This window comes from Panthera leo, chromosome C2 (assembly GCF_018350215.1).
Source record: "Panthera leo isolate Ple1 chromosome C2, P.leo_Ple1_pat1.1, whole genome shotgun sequence".
Lineage (NCBI taxonomy): Eukaryota > Metazoa > Chordata > Mammalia > Carnivora > Felidae > Panthera > Panthera leo.
The window spans coordinates 49,217,159-49,237,674 of NC_056687.1; the positions used below are offsets into that span (position 1 = coordinate 49,217,159).

The following is a 20,516-nucleotide window of genomic DNA, read 5'->3' on the forward strand; positions in this document are numbered from 1 at the left end:
GCACCTGGGTGGCTCAGTCAGTTAAGCGTCTGACTCTTGGTTTCGACTGAGGTCATGATCTCATGGTTTCAGGAGTTCGAGCCTCATGTCGGGCTCTGTGCTGGCAGTGAGGAGCTTGCTTGGGATTCTCTCTCTCCACCCCTCCCCCACTCACGTTGTTTCTGTCTCTCTCAAATAAGTAAACTTAAAAAAATTATTATAATGGTTAAAAGAACTTTAATTTTTTTTGAAACTTAGAGCAAAGCTTCTTTGATTATCATCAGTCATTCCATTCTCTGGTACACATGTGAAGAAATTTGCTACTCTTTACCTTGATCACACTACCTAGAGCTGCCCATGTAAAAAGCAACATGATCATAAATTACATGCCTTCATTTTTGACATCTGACCTTGTAATGATAAAATCAGGAAACCACAGACATTTGAAAGTGAAAGATCAACTCCAGGAAGTCCATGGTTTCAGACAATAAATACTGATCCACTTTGCCTAAATCCATTGCAATATAGTGTTTTAGGTCTAGATATTACTTTTTCAAGTGGCAGGATTCTGGTTATTTAATTGAAAGTAGAGATTTCAATAGCTCTGGGTACCTCTTGGTACCTGAATGCAACATATGTCTCCTATTGGAACAGCTTAGCACCTTAGGGCTTGACAACAGGGACAGATCTAAGATTCTGAAATAATATTAGATTTCTTAGCTTAGTTGATTTGTAGCATACATTTGAAATCACTGTTTATTTTCTCAATTAGTGGGGTCTTAACGCACATGGCCTTTTCTCTGTATCTGCAGCCAAACAGTCTCTCTGCAGGTCTTCAGCTTCAGGTGTTTGTGTAAGAGTGCGGGCTGCTGCCTCAGTTGTCTCTCATAGAAGGCCTCAGGATCAGCTTCTCTGCAGGTGAACTGCTCCTTTCAGGGGCTTAGGGTTTGAGATTGAGCATTTGTCTCAGTGGGAATCTGCCCATCAAGGCCTGTCTTTCTGAAATGGCTCCGAATGATTTTTTTTACTTTGGGTATCACTTTCATTCATCTTTGAAAAGCCTTTCTCCTCCTTTTTTGCCCCAAGAAGTATTCCTTCTAAAATTACATTAAAATTGTCAAAAAATTCTCCTTTTTAGGCCCTTGCAGATATGGAAATAAGGAATGTTCATCTTCAGGATAGCAATTTTGTAGAAAATTACAAATATATCACTTCGGAAAACAAGAAAGCATTTGGGACTTTTGGGTGCTTGTACCCAGAAGATTCCTGGGTAATTTTTTTTTTTAATTTTTCATGTTTATTTTTGAGAGAGAGAGAGAGAGAGCATGCGCGAACATGAGAGCTGGAGGGGCAGAGAGAGGAGGAGACACAGAATCTGAAGCAGGCTCCAGGCTCTGAGCTCTCAGCATAGAGCCCGACGTGGGGATTGTACTCACAGAGTTTAAGATCATGAGCAGAGGCTCAACTGACTGAGCCACCCAGGTGCCCCACCTGGGTAATTTTTTAGATAAGTTTCTGGACTCAACGCGTGGAAAACTTTAAAATTAATATACTATATTGCCATGTATAAAAAAAATAAACGAGACACTTCTAGGGCCTTACAAAATTATTTTTTGTATGGACTAAACAAAGCTACATTTTTAATAGTCAGCTTTTTCTAAACAGACTCTCTAAACTTAATAAAAATCTCTCCAGTTTTTTCATGTGGTGCAGTAGACAGAGAAAAAGATCTATAGGTGGAAATTTAACTTACACAGATTATTAATTTCTATGCACATTCTGATCATACACACTGATGAGGCACTTCATTGAAAGCTCAGGTTGACAGGTTCCTTTTTAAGACATTTTATTTACAAGACTGTATAAATGAGTCCGTTTTTTCCCCTTCCCTCAGCTGAAGTTGTTATATCATGAACTCATGAACCTCAAGATCATGACCTGTTACCAAGGCCAAAATATTTGTTGAATTCATCTTTCTTTTTCTATTTTCCTGCCACCACCCATGTCTAGGTTTTTATGACTTCACTCCTTGATTACCACAATAGGCTTAAAAAAAATTTCATTACGGAAACATTCAAACATGCAGAAGTAGGTAGAATAGTATATTGAAGCCCTGAGAACCTATCAGGAAGCTCCATCCATTGTAATCATTTTACCATTTGTATTTCAATCCCCTTACTTTTTTCTTGAAGATGTTAAAGCCCACCCCACTCCTCATAGAATGTCAGTATGTATTTCTAACAGATGAACAATTTGTGTCTCTCCTAGCTTTCTAATTAGTCTTCCTCTAATCTTATTTTTCTCACCAATCCAACAATTTCTAACTAGTATACTCTTATGAAACCTAAGAAGCTTTCAAAGGCTCAGTGTTGCTCACTGAATCAAATGCAAACTCTTCTGATTTACAAAGCCATGTTTTCTTTAGTTTACCCCATCTGTCTGACCTTCTATTATTTCAGGCTGTCAGGTGGGTCTCCTCACTACTCAGCTGATGCCCTGTTCGTTCCTGTCTCTGCTCATGCTCTTGCCTACCCAAATTCTCTTCATCCTAGAAAGCTCTCCTCAGGTGCCACTTCTATGAAGTTATTCCCAGCTCATCCTGATTTCTCTCTGCCCTGAACCCTTGGGATTTAAACACAGTTCCTTCAACTTTAAATCTGGTATTTTTTATGGTATCTCAGTCTTAATTACTGTAATCTGGGAAGTAGGCTCTGAATTACTGAGTAGTAGCATTTGTTTTTAAAGACAACTTTATTTATTTTTTTATTTTATTATTTATTTATTTTTATTAGAGAGAGTGTGTGTGCTTGAGCAGGGGAGAGGAGCAGATGGAGAGAGAGAAAAATCTTTTTTTTAATTTTTAAAATGTTTATTTATTTTTGAGAAAGAGAGAGAGAGTCTCCCCACAATAAGATGGGGAGACTATCCAGATGCACCTGGTCTAATCACATGAGCCCTTTGAAAGAAGAGAATTTTCTCTGGCCGGTCATAGAAGAGGAAGTCAGAGAGATTCTATTCCTGAGAAGGATTAAACCTACAATTATGGGCTTTGATGGTGGAGGAAGGGGGACCATGAGTCAAGGAGTGCAGGTAGTTTCCAGATAGCCAGAAAGAAAATGGGATCTCTGTCTGACCTGCCCAGGGAACTGAATCCTGCCAACAGGCTGAATAAGCTTGGAAGCAGATTCTTCTCCAGAACCTTCTGATTACAGTCCTGCCCAGGTGGCTCCTGAAGTTTGGCCTTGTTATCCTCGATGCAGAGAATACATCCAACGCCACTTAGCTTTCTGACCTGCCAAACTGTAACATCGTAAATGGATGTTGTTTTAAGATGCTAAGTTTGTGGTAATTTGCTATGCAAATTGTACCAGAGAAAAACTAATACAATAGATAACACAGGATTTGAGCTTATAGTGGGATTTTATGCATTTCCTGCTATTCCTTTCTCCCCAGTTTATTGAGATATAATTGACATACAACACTGTATGTAAGTTTAAGGTGTGCAGCATAGTGGCTTAACATCTATGCATTGTGAAATGGTTGCTGCGGTAAGTTTAGCTTAACATCCATCACCTCATATAGTCACAACATTTTTTTGTTTTTCCTTGTGGTGAGAACTCTTAGGATCGACTCTCTTAGTAACTTTCAGGTATAGCATACAGCAGTGTTAACTATAGACATCATGTGCATTACATTACCAGTACTTCTAACTGGAAGCTTGTACTTTTGACCACCTTCATCTAATTTCTCCAACTCCCACTCTCTTCCTCTGATAAACACAAGTCTGGTCTCTTTTTCTATGAATGTTTTTTTTTTCTTTTTGTTGTTGTTTTTTAAGGATTTTGTGTGTCATCCTTGTGCAGGGGTCGTACTAATGTTCTCTGTTTCATTCCAATTTTAGTATATGTGCTGCTGAAGTGAGCATCCTGCTGCCTTAGGAAGGCTCCAAATCTGTAAGTAGATAGAGGCACTCATCTTTGCACACGTGGTCATTTCATGGGCTAGAAGTGCCCTGAGTTCAGGATGCTTTGCTTTTTGTCCATCAGTTTCTGACTGCAGATAGGAAAATTTCAAGGAGAGGAAAGCCTAGTTTTCTTATTGCCTGTGTTTTCAAAAAAGGCTTTAAGAGGGTCCTTGAGCAGGGAAGTTAATTAGGATAGCTTATCTGACAAGCATTAGTGTTGGTTCACTATGCCGTCAGACTAACGATTACCTCTGGTATGAGACTGGGGCAGATTTTGTAGGGAATGTACCCCTAAACTCTGCAGCAGCCAAGATTTCAAATGGTAGAACTTACTTATAAAATAAATGCAGACACTTACTTATTACAGGAACTGGTCAACAAATAATTAATGAAGATGCTGAGGAACATGAGAACTGAAGCTACAGTTTCTTCTGTAGCCCAGTATCAGGGATGATGGGCAGGGGCTAGTTTATGGGCAGCTATTTCCCCAGCCATGCGTGTATAACACAAATGGCTAGACATTTATTTGGGGTGCCTGTGTGTGATTCATAAAGAACTTGCTCCTTGTAAAATTTACTGCTGAATGACTCATTGTAGGATGATGATGAAGATAAGGCTTCTAATTTAGAGTTAGGCAACTATCCTTTTAAAAATCAACTTTGCGAGATATAGTTTATATACAATAAAAGGTATACACTTTAAGTGTATAGTTCAATGAATGCGTACACCCATATAACCATCACCAGAGTCAAGATGTAGCACATTTTTATCACACCATGTAGTTTCCTTATACACACCCCTTTGCAGGCAATCCCTCTTTCCACTCACTGTTCCAGGCAACCACTGATCTGATTTCTATCACTATAGATTAGTTTGTCTCTCTTGCACGCCATATAAATGGAACCGTACAGACTGTGTTCTTTTGCATTCAGATTCTTTCACTCAGCATGATGTTTTTGAGATTCGTCCACATGGTCGCATTTACTAGTAGTTATATTTTTATTGCTAGGTAGTATTTTATTGTGTTCATAGCACAATTTGTTAGCCATTCAACAATGGCTACTGGTGGACATTGGGGTTGTTCCAATTCTTGACTCTTTATAAATAAAGTTGCTATGAGCAGTTTTTGTGTGGAGATAGAGTTTTGTTTCATATGGAGACTAGGCATGGAGTCGCTGGTCCATATGATAAGCATACGTTTAACTTTAAAAGAAACTGTCAAGCTGGTTTCCAAAGTGGTTGTATCAATTTTCACTTTCAGTAGCAATGTGGAGGAGACCTCACTATTGTCTATCTTCCTCAATGCTTGCTATTGTCAGTTTTTTTAAGTGCTAGCCTCTCTTTCTTTCTTTCTTTCTTTCTTTCTTTCTTTGTTTATTTATTCTTGAGAGAGAGTGAGAGACAGAATGAGAGTGGGGGGGACGGGCAAAGAGAGAGGGAGACACAGAATCAGAAGCAGACTCCAGGCTCTGAGCTGTCAGCACAGAGCCCAATGCAGGGCTTGAACTCACAAACCAAAAGATCATGACCTGAGCCAAAGTTGGACCCTTAACTGACTGAGCCACTCAGGTGCCCCTATATGCTACCCTTTCTAATGGTATCTTATTGTAGCTTTGATTTGCAATTCCATGGTAACTAATGATGCTGAACATTTCTTCTTGTACGTTTTAGCCATTCATATACCTTCTTTGGTGCAGTGTCTTTCAAGTCTTCTGCCCATTAAAAAATAGATTTTCTGTATTATTATTATTGAGTTGTAAAAGCTTTAAAATATATTCTAGCTCTGAGTCCATTGTCAGATAAACATGTTACAAAACTTCTCCCAGTCTGTGGTTTGTCTTTTTGTCATTTCTGTAAACAAGTCTATTTAGCTCCATTTTCATCTTTACTTTCTAAATCTCTAATTACATATATTTTGACCATTTTCTATTTTCCTATAGGTCTTTTTGGATCTGTTTGCTTATCTTCAATCTATTTTCTCTCTATTCATTAGTTTGGATAATTTCTATAGATCTGTCTTGCTATGTTCAAGTTCATCAGGGACACTTTTCTTCCATGTCTGATGTGCCATTATTTTTTTTGTCATTGTACTTTTCAGTCTAGAATTTCAATTTAGTTCTTTTTACAGTTTACATTTCCCTGCTGAGATTCCCTATATTTTTATTCATTAAGTTCATATTTTTTTAAATTCTTTGAACACACACAGTTTAATTATTTGAACCATATTTATAGCAGCTGCTTTAAAGTCCTTGTCTTCTAAGTACCTCATCTTAGTAATGTTGGGACTGGTGCTTTTCCCTTGACTATGGGTCATGTTTGCCTAGTAATTTTTCTTATTGTGTACTAGACATTAATTGATGCATTGTATAGGTTCTAGACTTTTGTTATTTTTCTTTGAGAAGCGTTACCTTTTCTTCTGTTAGGCAGCTCATTTACTGATTGATTACCTTGTGCTTCTGTTGGCTTGACTTTATGCTTTGCTAGGGTACATCTTTGGAAAACTCAATATATTTCCCAACACCCTCTATCTTGGCAGGTCTCAACCTCTGAATTCAGTTTTTACTGCAGATCTTTTAAATGTTTAGTTTTAGACTTTGTTAGGGTGGGCCTGAAATGGACCTTACCCTAGAGGATGGTTCTAATTTTTTCTTGTATCTCAGATAGATGTATGGTATAATAAATTGATAACAAGGTATTGTCACTCTGGCTTGGCCAGAACTTCCCTGTCTACTAGCACTGTTTGGTTAGTATCTCTATCCTACTCTTGTCTCTGTGGTAATCGCTCTCCAAAGTTACTGTAAGCCTTAGGGAGTCTGGCCATAGGCATGTGCATCTTAGCCTTGAGCCAGGGATTTACTGGGCAACTTCTGCACAACTTCTGAGCTTCTCCCTTCTCTTTACCTTCGATACCCCTCCTTTAACTTTCTGGTGCCTTGCCCTACAGATTATTACTGCTTTGGTTTCCCTGCACCCTGATCTCTGCCTCTTCAGCTCAGCAGGACAACTGTGCTCTGCTTGGATTCTAGCTTGCTATGTTGTGGTTGGATAACTGTGCCCAGGTAGAGATCCAGGGAAATCATGGAGCTTACCTTATGAGTTTCTCCTCTGTCAGGGGTCATAGTGTTGTGTTTCCTGTTGTCCAATGCTTAAAACAATTGCCTCATAAATTGTCTCCAATTTTGTTAGTTATGGCAGAAGGCTCAGCTCAATACCAGTTGTTCCATCACATGTGAAAGATTGCATGATATGTTTTTTTTTTTAATTAAAAAAAATTTTAATGTTTATTTTTAAGAGAAAGGGGGGATGGTGGCGAGAATCCAAAGTGGGCTCTGTGCTGAGATCAAAGAGTCCAATGCAGGGCTTGAACTGATGAACTGTGAGACCTCAGTTGAAGTCACATGCTCAATCAACTGAGCCACACAGACACCCCTAACATGATATGATTTTAAGGATTAAATTAAGTAAACAGATATGGATTTAGCAAGGAGGAACCTCAAAGTTTCTTTTTGGGCTGAAAAAACATTTTTAGTCCACATGAGTCCCATCTTATGGTTTAGGACTCTGGTCCCATTCATAGGCAGTTAATTTGGTGAGGTGGAGTGTAGTTCCTCTATGTTCTTTCTAAAAATCAAGTCTAACAGCCATCTATTCTCTCTAATAAAGAGTGTTTACAAATAAAGAGTAGTAGTAGTAATAATAATAACTTACTATTATTGAATACTTAATATTCTAGATGCTGTTCTTAACACTTTATTTTTTGTTAAGAAAAAATTTTTTAAGTTTATTTATTCACGTTGAGGAGAGAGAGAGAGAGAGAGAGCAGTGAAGCAGGGGACAGAGAGAAAGGGAGAGAGAATCCCAAACAGGATCTGCACTGTCAGTGCAAAGCCCGATGTAGGGCTTGAACCCACAAACCATGAGATCATGACCTGAGCCGAAGTTGGACACTTAATTGACTGAGCCACCCAAGGTGCCCCCTTGGGTTTAGCTTTAATATCACCACTTCAGGGAAGTTTGTTGTATGCTTTCATAATATGTTGCCCTTTATTTTTTTCTATCACATCTGTAACTGAATTTACAGAAATATTTATTTAACAGATATCTTTTCCATTGTGCTGCAGGCCCCATGGGGCCCATTTCCCACCATGCGTCTAACATGTAACGGTTTCTGGCATGAAGTATGTGCTATTTGTTGAAAATGTGTATTCGTTGAATGAATGAATGCATATACAAGAGTAAGTAGGTTTCCCTTCCCATTTTGCTATTCTGAGAAATTCATTCTTTTTGGTGTCTAGGTCTAGGAATTTTTTACAAAAGTAAAGAGTCATGTAACTACCCCAATAGTCAAGATATAGAACAATTTTATCTGTTCCCTGTCCACTCCCCCCACAAATTTGTAGTCAAATTCTACTCTCAATCTTTGACTTCTGGCAACTACTGAGAATTGAGTATCTTACATTACCCTGGGCTCTTCTTTTCTTTTCCATCCTGCCTTGTTTATATTTCAGCTGTCTTTCTGCTCAGTAGTGCTCCTGTGTACTTTATCAGAGAAATGAAATTGAGTTTAGACAGATGCCTCACATGGAATTTATGCCCCATGGAATCATTTCAGTAAATAACTTGACTACTTTTAAGAGTCAAAATGAAATAAAGAAGTCTTTTTAAAAGTCAAAAAAAGAATAAAAGAGTGGGGTACCTGGGTGACTCAATAGATTAAGCTTCTGACCCTTGATTTCCGGCTCAGGTCATGATTCCAGGGTCGTGGGATCAAGCCTCGTGTTGGGCTCCATGCTGAGTATAGAGTCTGCTTAAGTTTCTCTCTCTCTCTCTCTCTGCCCCTGTCCCCTGCTTGCACACACACTCTCTCTAAAAAAAAAAAAAAGTAAAAAAAGAATAAAAAGAGAGACAGTAGGTCAGTTGGATTTTTGTCAGTAGCCTATTATTACTACTCTCTTAGTAGCTCTTAACATGTGTATGCATCTCTATTTCGCTATCCCTGCTTTAATTCAGCCTTCATGATCTTGTCTAGATCATTGCAATGGCCTCCACACTGATTTCCATACCTCTGATGCTTCTTTGCTTATATTTCATCTCTACATTTCACCCAGAGAGAACTTACTAAGACTCCAACACTTACTGCTCTTCAGTGGGACCCTACTGAGCCTCAGGACCTTGGCATGCCATTCAGAGCTCTTCATGAGGCCCCTGCTTACTTCTTCAGAGTCATCCTTATGGGGTCTTGTTCCTTGCACTCTGCGATGTTCCAGTTGTCCCAAAATTTGACATTTTATGAATGTGCCATATATTTTGTCTTTATGCTTTTGTTCATGTTGCCCTGAAAGCCTTTCTTCACTTCATCTGCTATGTGAACACCTACTAATTATTGAAGACTATATATTGAAGGCTGTCTCTTACTTTCCCAAAGACCACTGGACTATTCCCTTTTTTGTCTCCATAGTTACCTACCACCCATCTGCCATAACACCCATAGTCCCTTATTGCACACCAATGCTCACATACTTGTCTCCACTTACTAGAAACACAGCTCTTTGAGGCCAAGTCTGTCTCTTATTCACCTTTGAATTCTCAGTGCCTAACATAGTGCTGACCATATTGTAGGTGCTCAATATACATTTGCTGAATGCATCAATGAAGAAAGTTTTTACTGTATTATTCCCTGAGCACTTTAATAATTTATACAAATCCATTCTCCATTTATCTTTTTTGATGTTTTAGAAAAATTTTGATCAACTACTCTCCCATTTTCATGAGAAGCTGATGATTCTATTTTGTGTGGTCACTTGAAGTTCTCTCCAACCTTTTATCAGTCACTACGCATCTGTATCTGTATGACCTGGTTAGTTGGCTTTATTTCAACTGGGCTTACCCAGGGCTGTCTGCTTGCGTATAGAAACTCAACTTACAACTATGGAAGTAAAAAAGGGAAAACCAGGGGATGTTGAAAGTGAACATGAATTTCCCATTAGTGGCTAACTGGCTTTGAACTTCCTCTCTATTGAGGCTCAGAGTAAAGTCAAAGCTATCGTTATGTGTTCAGGTTTGGACTGGCTACAGGTCACACTGTTAGCTATTTATCAGTTGTGCTCAGTGTGCTATTAACTTTATGGACTTTCACCCCAGGGATCTTAGTCCCAAGGTGTTTGGGTGCAGCATATTTGCCATTAAAGTGGAGATATAGTCCTCTGTGGAAATGAAGACATTAAATCCTCTAAAAATAACTGTTCGATTAATCCTGTCATTTCATTGTAAAAAAGCAAACACTAACATAGGATATGATTCTTATTAATAAAGCAATCATATTTGTAATCAGCCAGCTCTTGTTCAGAGTGAAGGAAGGTGGGAGAAGGGAGGAAATTGTTTGTTTTCATCTCTGTAGGACCAGGATTAGGGTCTAAGTGGGAATCTGCCTCCTTTCAGTTGATTTGCCTGAAAGTGTAATCTTGGAGCTCTCTGAAAGGAAACGGTCATCTTTTAGGACAATTCTATATTCTAGGAAAGATCTAAGTTGGAAAGAAGGTATTTAGCACCCTGATTTCAGATTTTCATATTACTAATTTAGGCCATAGCGATGTTTCTCAAATCTGCATTTTCACTAGGATTACAAGTCAGCTTGTTAAAACAGACATCCCTGGTTTCTACTCCTGGATATCCTGGCTCAGTAAACTTGGGACGGACCTTGGGAAGGTGTATTTTTAACAATCTCTCTGGGTTATTTTGATGCACAAAGAAGGAAAATTCTCTTTTCTTGGATTGTTGGAGCAGAAAAGGACAATGGGATCATTCTGGAAGGAGTCCCTGGGATTCTGAGTTTGTTGACAGATCAAAGTACCTGCGTAAAAACAGTCCAAAAAAACTGGGACCATCTGTCTCAAACCTCATTTTTGATGTCTGGATGTCCATTTGATCTTGTGGAAAACACTCATGAGCCAAAAGCATAGGTGGAACCCGAGAAGGAGTCAGGCTTAGGAAAAGCATAAGGAGTGGGCTGGAAAATGTACTGTTAAATTCTGCTGGGATACAGATTCCACTGAACTGAGTGTGTGGAGCACCACAGACGCACTGGGGAGTGCATTAGTGCAGTAATCAATGCAGTGTATGATTGCAGCCTTCTGCTATGACTTACGTCCTGGCTGTAAGGTAGGGCCAGTCTAAAGTCTGGACGTGTTTCACTTGTGGTTGTACAAAGGGGGCAGAGTGGAGAGAAAAAATGCACAGCTGCCTGAAGAGGTGGACAGATATGTGGAATCCTGTCTCTTAATCTGCTTTCTGCTATGAGTTGAATTCCCAAAGGCTAGTTCAGTTCTCCAGGTTTGGTTCAGGTCTCCAAAAGGTAGTCTTGGTCTCAGTGTCTGCAGCATCTTTCTGCTGAAGGAGCTCTGGAATTAGGGGTGTCTGGTGGAGGAGGGGAGAAGTGATGGTAGCTGAGGATTCTCACTGAAGTTTCATTGAATAATAGCTAACTTATGTAATATGGCTGAGAAGCATGAAATTTTTAGAGAGACCTTTAAAACAACCATTTCCCAGGTACTGTTTTGATCTTGGGATATTCGGGGGCGAGGGAAGCACACCTAAACCCTGGGGCGGACTGCAGAAATGCCTCAACATAGTGTTATCTGTTACAAGGATGGGGGATTGCTGTGGTTTGTTTTTGAATAAAAGAGTTCCTGAAACCGACAAGAGTAATTTCATGTCATTTCTAGGGCTGAGGGAATTAGCAAAAATTGTATTATTTTTAAATAATCAGACATAGTTACCTTTAGGTTTGGAAAATTAGAACAGTATGCTGAAAACCAAGGATTTATGGAATACAAGGAGAAAGGAGCCTTAGAAGCATTGGGGCACATTTATCATTCTCTTTCAAGTGGTTATATGGTTTTATATTGCTAGATCAGGATAATCCAGTGCTACTTTTCCCTAATACGTCACTGAACTTCATATGTAAAGGGGGTGTGAGAGGACCTCTGACCTGTCCCTTGTCTCTCTAGAGTTCAGTACTCTAAATCCTGCTATCACCAAGCTCAGAAAGTTTTACTCAAAGTTTTTGGCTAAAGAATCACTTGGGTAGAACCTAAAGTCTCACAGCCTCTCTTTTCTGCTAAACAGCCTTGACAGTGGAACCATTCACACAGTACAGGGAGAATGTCCTAGTTGTTTGACTTTGAGTATGCTATTCAATCCTTTGTGTTCTCCCCTGTAAAATGTTATCACCCATAAATTGCATGGATTGAATGGTAATGCATATGTAAAGTATCTGGTATACAATAGACGCAATAAATTATATACTTTTGCTGGGGTAGATAATATTTTCAGGACGACATCACAATTACTGTCCATTACTGATTGGACTCTCCCAAAGTAGGACAGACATGAGATTTAATAGGAGACAGTGAGGAGGAAAAACAAATCTAATTTGGAGGAGTAGGTTAAGTTGAGCCTGTCAAAAGCAAACAACCTGAGGCATTTCTCTTCATAGACTCCTGCCTGTCTGTACTTTGGCAAAAGCATGTGTGGGCAAATATCTTATTTGACATTGTGCTAAAAAGGCTGAGCTTCAATGACAATGCTTGCGTCTCTGGCAAACACTCTCTAAAGGATAAGTTCCTATGCAAATACAAATTTTTATGTTTCTGCAAATAGATTTTAGTATGTATGTCTTACTTGCTTTGTTTCCTTCACACCACTCTGTGGGAGGCTATTGTCTCCTGAGCCTTCATCCTGACTCTAACTTTCACCCCTTGGCTTCTGGCCCCAGTGTTTTCCACAACGTGGCCAGTGCCTCCCTTACTCTCTCCAACCCCCCAAACTCCCGTCCTATGTACATTTTATTGGAATGATACCCAAAGTTGGTAACTTCTCTCACTCACTATAATGATAACAATGATACTTACATAAACCCTTTTTGTTTTGCAAACTGATTTCAGGAGCATGGCACGACTTATTTCTCCTAATAACTGTGCATGGTAGGTTATCTTGATTCTGATAATGAAGAAATTGAGGTGGGGAGAGGTGGCAAAGCAAATAATGTCAGTCGTGACATGGTTCATCTTATCTTTCATTAATCCACTGTTTTAACTATCATACAACATCTTCTTTGCAGAGAAAAGTCTTTTGCTGACCAGTGAGTCCTATAATTTGCATTTTAAAAGTCCTGATTCTAGGCATTGTTTCAACTAGGGCAGTACTTTTATGGAGTCTCCCGTGTTGTTGTACGTACATTGACTACCTCTACGTTAGGATGGTCAGAAAAGGGAAATCGTCTTTGTAAAAAACTTAAGAAACTGCTGAGTGTCAGAAAAAAGGAGAAGGAAATACATTATTTAATACAAAAGAGAGAACATTTGAGTTACTAACACAAAACATGATTTGGATAATTATGAGTCTCGGATCCACATGAGTCTACAGTCTTACCAGTGAGATTCCCTGAAGGCTACTCCAAAACCTTGCTAAGGAACTCGTGGAAAAAAATGGCTGAAAAAAACCAGGCTATTCTGCCAGTGCCCTGTTGTGGTTGTGAGACAAATTTTATGTAAAAAAGTGCTATTTAAAGTGTGAGCTGTAGTTTTCTGCAGCTGGTTTTACTTAATTCTACAAAAAGAACACTGGACATTAGTTGAAACTTACGGAACTGTTGCTTCAGCCACATAATTATTTAAATTTCACAACATTCCTGAAAGACCAGTAAATATTTTTTCTTTTTTTGTCACAGGAGAAGCCCACATATGAATAATAAATAATAATAATAATAATAATAAATATGGTACTTTAGAAAGTTTTTTTTACGTCTTCCTGATAGTATCTGCTACAACTCAAATTCATTTTTTGTATGAATAGAATTGGCTTTGGAGGTAGTGAAGGAAAAAGCAGGCCCCATCGTGCCTTATGATTATTTTGCAAGTTAAATCATTACTCTAGTTTTGGTTGGTGACCGAATGGCAGATGCTTTTATCTGAAGGGTAAGAGGCTATGGTTGTCAATGGAGAAATAGAAAAACTTGGCACTCAATGTATTGTTTTTATATTCTTTGTTTTCGTATCTCTGATGTGTATATGCCTTCCCACACAGATTCACGTATACTTTATACATACCCATTATTGACTTTTAAGTAATAAGATTTTCTTTTTTGACAAACACACCTGAACTTGTGTATCCAAACGCAGCTCTTTCTCTTCAAAAGGGAAGCATGTTTCTACATTATTGCTATTTTTAACCTTTTGAGATTTCACTATGTTAGAACATTTTGTTTTTTAGTACCTTCAAGGGTGTTAACATTTGCTCCTTAGGGGCACCTGGGTAGCTCAGTCAGCTGATCGTCTGACTTTGGCTCAGGTCATGATCTCATGGTTTGTGAGTTTAAGCGCCGCATTGGGCTCTGTGCTGACAGCTCAGAGCCTGGAGCCTGTTTCAGATTCTATGTCTCCCTCTCTCACTGCCCCTCCCCCACTCACTTAAAAAAATACTTAAAATAAAACATGAAAAACAAAAAACGTTTGCTCCTTAGAGTGGAGTTGGTTTTGGAAAGAGCTTAAAGTCATTTGAAGCCAAGTGAGGCAGATGACCAGGCTGAGTAACATAAATTGTGGTAAAATATGAGCTGAGAATATGAGCCATCCTGCCAGAGGAGTTCCAATTTCTGATTGTTTTAATCTCTTTTATAAAGAGCTTTTTATAAAGAAAAACAATTTTCTAATCTCAGAGCTTCCCTTTTGCAGAGTCAAAATGTCAAGGATCTGCCTGATTGAGTTTGTCCTAACCTTACAGACTTATTTCCCATGACACTGCCATTAACTGTGGTTAACGTGAACTACATGACCTTCCCTGAATACTTACCAGCTCTGTGCCTTTGCCCATGTTGTTCCTTATGAAGTAGGATTTCCTCCTTATTCTCACTGATTTGTATTTACTACTCCTTCATTTCAGAGAGGTTTTAATATGGCCCTCTTCTTTCCCGCTTAATTCTTACTCATTTTTAACGATCTACATAATGACACTTCCTATATCTTCCCAACTGGAAATTAATCTCTCTGAGACTCCTGAGTGTTCTGTGTTGCCTTCTGTTTTGTAGTATAGCTGTTAGATTCTAAGCATTTTGTTTAAGTCCCTTCAGTTTCGTAGGACTAGCATTTAGCCCAGTTTCTTCTCCTGTTGAATGGGCATAATAATAACAGACCTATATTCTTCTTCTTACCAATCCTCTGCAATTCATTTTTATTCACTCATTTAAAAATAATTTATAGATCAACAACAATATAGTTGTGCAAGCAATGAGTATCTAAAAATCAATGCAATGAATATCTTGTTCTGGGGAGTTCATAGCTTACTAGAGGAGCCAGTGACATAATGAAGTTATTGCAAAACAGTGCAACAAGTGCTACTGTAGAAATAAGTACAAGGTTAAATTGCGAGTCAGAGGTGAGAGTAATCAATTCTGCCATTGGGTGGGGGGTGGGGGGAGAGTTCCACAGAACAGAAGACACTAGAGCTGGTTCTCAAAGGACAAATAAGTGTCACCAGGTGGACAAAGATCAAAAGGGCATTCAAGAGAGGAAAACACATAGAAAGGCATCAATATATAAGAAAGTATTATATCTTCGGTCAACTGCAACAATTTGAAATCAGGAGGGTAAGAAATGAGATTGGAGAGAAGTGAAGAGCGATGTTGGAGAGCCCTGCGTGCTATGCAAGGGAGTCCGGACTTTGTGTGGTTGAAAGGGAACCACCAAAGAGGTAAAGGATTGGGTTGTAATTTAGGAAGGTCTTGAGCAGTGGGGACTGATACTAAGATCCAGTGGAACAATACATGCTCTGGAATAAAATATGATGTACTTTACCAAGATGAAGAATTATTAATAACTGGTGGTGGGCTCTGTGATGTAAAACAGCACACATATTACCTAAAAGAAAATATGTCAGCAATGTCTGCCAGATAAAGACATACATTTTCTCCAGTGTATCAAAAAAATATGTGACTTTGATAGAAAGACTTAAAGAAATGAACCTTCAAAGTAACTTGATTATTTTCCGTTAAATCTTAAATCCAGGCCCAGTGATCCTGAAACACTGAACTTGGTGGAAGTGGTGTCAGTGAGGTGGAGAGAAGTGGGGACAAAGACTGAGAGGAAGGTGGTGATATTAGTATAGGACTGTCACAGATCCATGCCCTATGCTCTGTAGTTGTCTCAATAGCCAGTAGGCCTTTGCTATCTAACACCCTGTGAGAAAAGGGCAGGGCTGCCTTTATTCTCTTCCTCAGGGGCATTAAGGAAAAGCACTGCCTGAAGTCTTCCTCCATAATCCTTCTAGGTCAAAGAGGGCCACATATAATGGTTTCAAAATAGGTATTACTTTGCTAATTTCCCACAAAAAGGGAGATCTGGAGGAGCATAGGTGAGTTGCTTGCATATGACAACATCATTAGCAAGAACATGCCATTTCCTCATGGTTTCATGCACATATTACTCCAGGAAAACTGGCCCCTCATTGCTCTAACTCAGAACAACCCCTGATCACACCTTTGGATAGTATGGGTTCATCAGGTTGTCAAACACTGAAAGAGAGAAAGATACGAACAAAAGACAGAGATATAAAACAGAATTTTGAGCAACTGACTTGCAAGAGTTTGAGACCTGGAATGGGTGGAACTGAGACTGGAGAAAGAGGCAAGAGCTGGGTCTTGGAGCGTCTTGAATCCTGTTCAAAGGAGCTCATATGTAGGAGAGAGGGATCCCCAGAAATAACTCAGGGAAGAGCCAGGATCAGGTTGTAATTTAGAAAGACCTGAAGGCTGTGTGGAGGGTGGGTTGTGGTCCACAGCAAGCCTAGGGAGGGTAAGATTTGAATTTCCTGTTTGCCCAGCAAGAGCGTATGGAATCTGATAAGGGTGTTCACATTATACCACTCTCTGGGTCCAGAAAAACAACCCAGGGATTGCACTGTTAGCAAGGTGCCAGGTCTTCATTCCCTCTCATCTTTTACTAGATATGAGCCTTCTTCATACCAACCTCTCAGCTCTAGGCTGAGAATCATTGGTTCTTATCCCAGATGGGAGGAGTCGAGAACAGGCAGTTTCAGTGGAACTCCATTAATCACCAAGGAGAGGCAGCCGGCTATAAAACCCACACCCCACGCAGAACCAAGTGTGGGCTGGGTACATTGAAAAGTGTGGCTGAACTGCAACCAACACCTCACTCTAATTTTGCCCTCCCTACCCTTGGGTGAAAATGAGTCAAACCAGGGAGTACGCAGGCAATGTTGGAGCAGTCTCATTCTTTAAAAAGAAGGAGGCACCATGATCATTATTAGGGAGAAAGGAAGATTTCCAGGGAGTTTGGAATTTTCTGATTTTTCTGTTTTTTTCAAAGTTATTTTTCCTTTTTTTTTTTGTTGTTAAAGTTTATTTATTTTTGAGAGAGAGAGTGTGAGCTGGGGAGGGGCAGAGAGAGGAGGACAGAGGGTCTGAAGCAGGCTCGAACTCACAAACTATGAGATCATAACCTGGGTCAAAGTTGGACATTCAACCAACTGAGCCATCCAGGTGCCCCTATTTTTCCTATTTAGATGACTCCATTCTTTAGCTTTCTCCCTAATCTCGTTCTCTCCATAATACACTTTGTCCTTCAGGAAACCTACCACTGTGTTGAATACTTCATAGATCCTCAAACCTTGTCAATGAACTTGTTTTATTTTAAAAGCTTAAATCGGAATGAGGAAGCAAGATTTAGATGGAGTAGATTTATTGATTCCTGGGGGTAGGGAAACCATTCATTGATGTTGCTGTTGTCACTGACTTTTTGGCCCAAAGGGCATCTTAAAGACTCCGTGGCTGTAACATGAGTCCACCCTATGACTCCAAGCGGCAGTTACCCCACCTGCAGAGCATGGGGAACTCACTGCTCTCTCAGGCAGTTCTTCTGACAGAACTGAAACGTGCTTTCAGTAATAGGTCACCCACTACTCAGAGTTGCACTGTCCTACGCAGAACAACTTTTACCCTTTTCTTGTAGGAGACAAAGGGGACAAACTAGCCTAAAATCACCAGCAGAAGCAACCCTTGCCTCTGGCAAATGCCAGGGCCATTGCCTTTGTTTTGCAGTAATCCCTCCTTGGTTGAATTTGTTGCCCTCTGCAAACAGTGCTTTGCCTCCTCTCTGCCTCCCTTTATCTTCCCCTTTAACCCACTCTTCTGATATGTAAAATATGTAGAATGTGATCTTTGCCAACAGCAGCATAAATTCTAGGGTCTTAAGCCATTCCCGATACAGAGTACCATACACAGTCCTACCTTGAGTTTTGCATTAAGGACTGAGCTTTTATGAATTGAACTTTGGAGTAATTTTTTTTTTTTTTTTTTTTTTTTTTTGTCTGGTGAGATGTTGTAGCTTTGCTGAGAAGGATCTGGTGGAGGGGGAAGATCCAGGCCTCCTGAATATTCTGGCAACATGACATCTCCAGAATCTTTTACAGTCCCTTTTCAGACCTTTAGGACTTAGTCCCCTTGCTCCTAAGATGATTGATTGTCCAAACTACCTTAAAATAACAGACTGGTCACAATTCAAGATGAAGTTTTGAAACATTACCTCTCTTTGTGACATCTCTTCCCCCCTTTCTAATATAAGTAAGTGAGTGGGTGGATGTGTGTAGCAAAATGTAGGAGGAAAAGGTGGGCTAGGTGGATGGAATTGTTTCTTAGTGTGGCTGGGTCTCAGCTTTTAATGGTTGTTTTGTTTCAACACGTCTAGCCCTCTTTTTGACCAATTCCTTCCCCACGTCTTCACCCTAAACCCCCAGAAACCACAACTGCAGTCAAATAATTAAACACATGAAACAAAGAAAACTGCCTTGGTGTGAATATTCCTCTCTGGTCACGCCAACCCCGTGAGAGACGCTTCCCTCGTAAACAGTAACAGGCAGAATCTCTTGAGTGAGCCAGGCACACAACAGACTCTGCACCCTCAAGGCAGAAAGGGAGGGGAAAGGCCAGAGATTCTGGAAGGTTTTGGGCCTGTTGGTACTTGGAAACTAGGGGGAAGGTGGGGCAAAGGCACTCCCAAGAATCCTGGCAGATTTGCAAGGGAGAGGAAGAAAAACCTCCCATGTTTGCAGACATTAGACCACTTGTTCATTTGACAAAATGTGTGACTTTGTTGGTTTCTCCTGTTATTTTCTCCTGGCTCCTGGCTAAGCAAGGGTAAGAGAAATCTGGGATTGCATGATAATGGATGAGCCAGAGGTAAGCAAGGTTCAATAAGAACTTTGAACAAGACCCTTAAAATGTACTCTGTCTCAGAATTCTAAAGCTCCATCTAAACTCTAACTGAAGGGTTCAGTTCTAAAATGATAGTTAGGCATTTTGCAAATTTCCCATCCTTATAGTCCCAGCATGGGGTGGCAAGGTTAGTGGTGAGCCCTAAACTCATCTGAAAATCTTTTAGAAAATACTGGTACCTGGGACTCATCCAAGACCTATTAAATCAGAAATACTATGAGTTGGGGTATTGATACCTCTGTAAAAGTTCCCAATGAATTTAAAAAGGAGCTAGGGTTGAGAACCACTGCATTATTGGAGCTGGTGTATCAACACGAATTTCCAGAGGTTTACTCAATATTAACATTGTGTTAGGACTACAGAGGAAGCGGTGATGTGGACCCCCAGTGAGAGGAACTGACAATAGCTGTTAGTCGGAAGAGGGCTCAGTCTGGGGATGGAGGAAAACCAGGAAAGGACAGTGTCTGGGAAGGTAAAGGAAGATGGCACTTCAAGGAGTTTTGTCTGGTGAACAGGGTCCAGTACTGCAGAGCAGTCCCATAATACAATGACTTCAAGTGTCTTTCATATTGAGTGACAGGAAGATTGTTGATCACTTTGGTGAGATCAGCTGCAGTGACTGATCTCAGATCAGCTCAGTTCAGTTGGCTGAGTAGATAAGGAAATGAAGACAAATGAGAACTGAAATCTTAAGAATTCTGGCTGTGAAGTGACAGTCTTAAAAGAGATATAGGGTGTAGGAGTTTTTTTTTTTCCAGTGTTTGTTTTTTTTAAATTTTATTTATTTATTTTAAGAGACAGAGGGAGAAAGAGGGGCAGAGAGAGAGGAGAGAGAAAATCTCAAGTGAGCTCTATGCTGACAGTGGGGCTCGATCTCACTTGAGATCATGACTTCAGCCAGATCAAATCAAGAGTCGGACACTTAACCAACTGAGCCACCCAGGAGCCCTCCTTCCAGTTTTATTGTGATATAATTGACATATAACATCATATTGGTTTAGGATGTACACCACAATGATTTGATATATGTATGTATTGCAAATTATTACTACAATAAGTTTAACATCCAACACCTTGCACTTTTTTTTCTTGTGATGGGAACTTTCAAGATCTAGTTTCTTAGCAACTTTCAAATATAAAATAGAGTATTGTTAGCTATAGTCACCATACTGTACATTATCCCCAGAACTTATTTATAACTAGAAGTTTTGAACCCTTTCACCCATTTCCTCTACCTCCATGTCTTACCCTTGGGAACCACCAACCTGTTCTCTATTTCTGTGAGGTTTT

The 20,516-nt window shown here is 39.7% G+C and overlaps 1 non-coding gene across 1 annotated transcript; it reads right to left on the bottom strand.

Moving 5' to 3' along the window:
* Positions 1-3,797: 3,797 nt before the first annotated feature.
* On the bottom strand, positions 3,798-3,904 carry LOC122198988. Its single transcript, XR_006193272.1, has one exon. It is a non-coding gene; the product is annotated as a U6 spliceosomal RNA (small nuclear RNA).
* Positions 3,905-20,516: the final 16,612 nt, after the last annotated feature.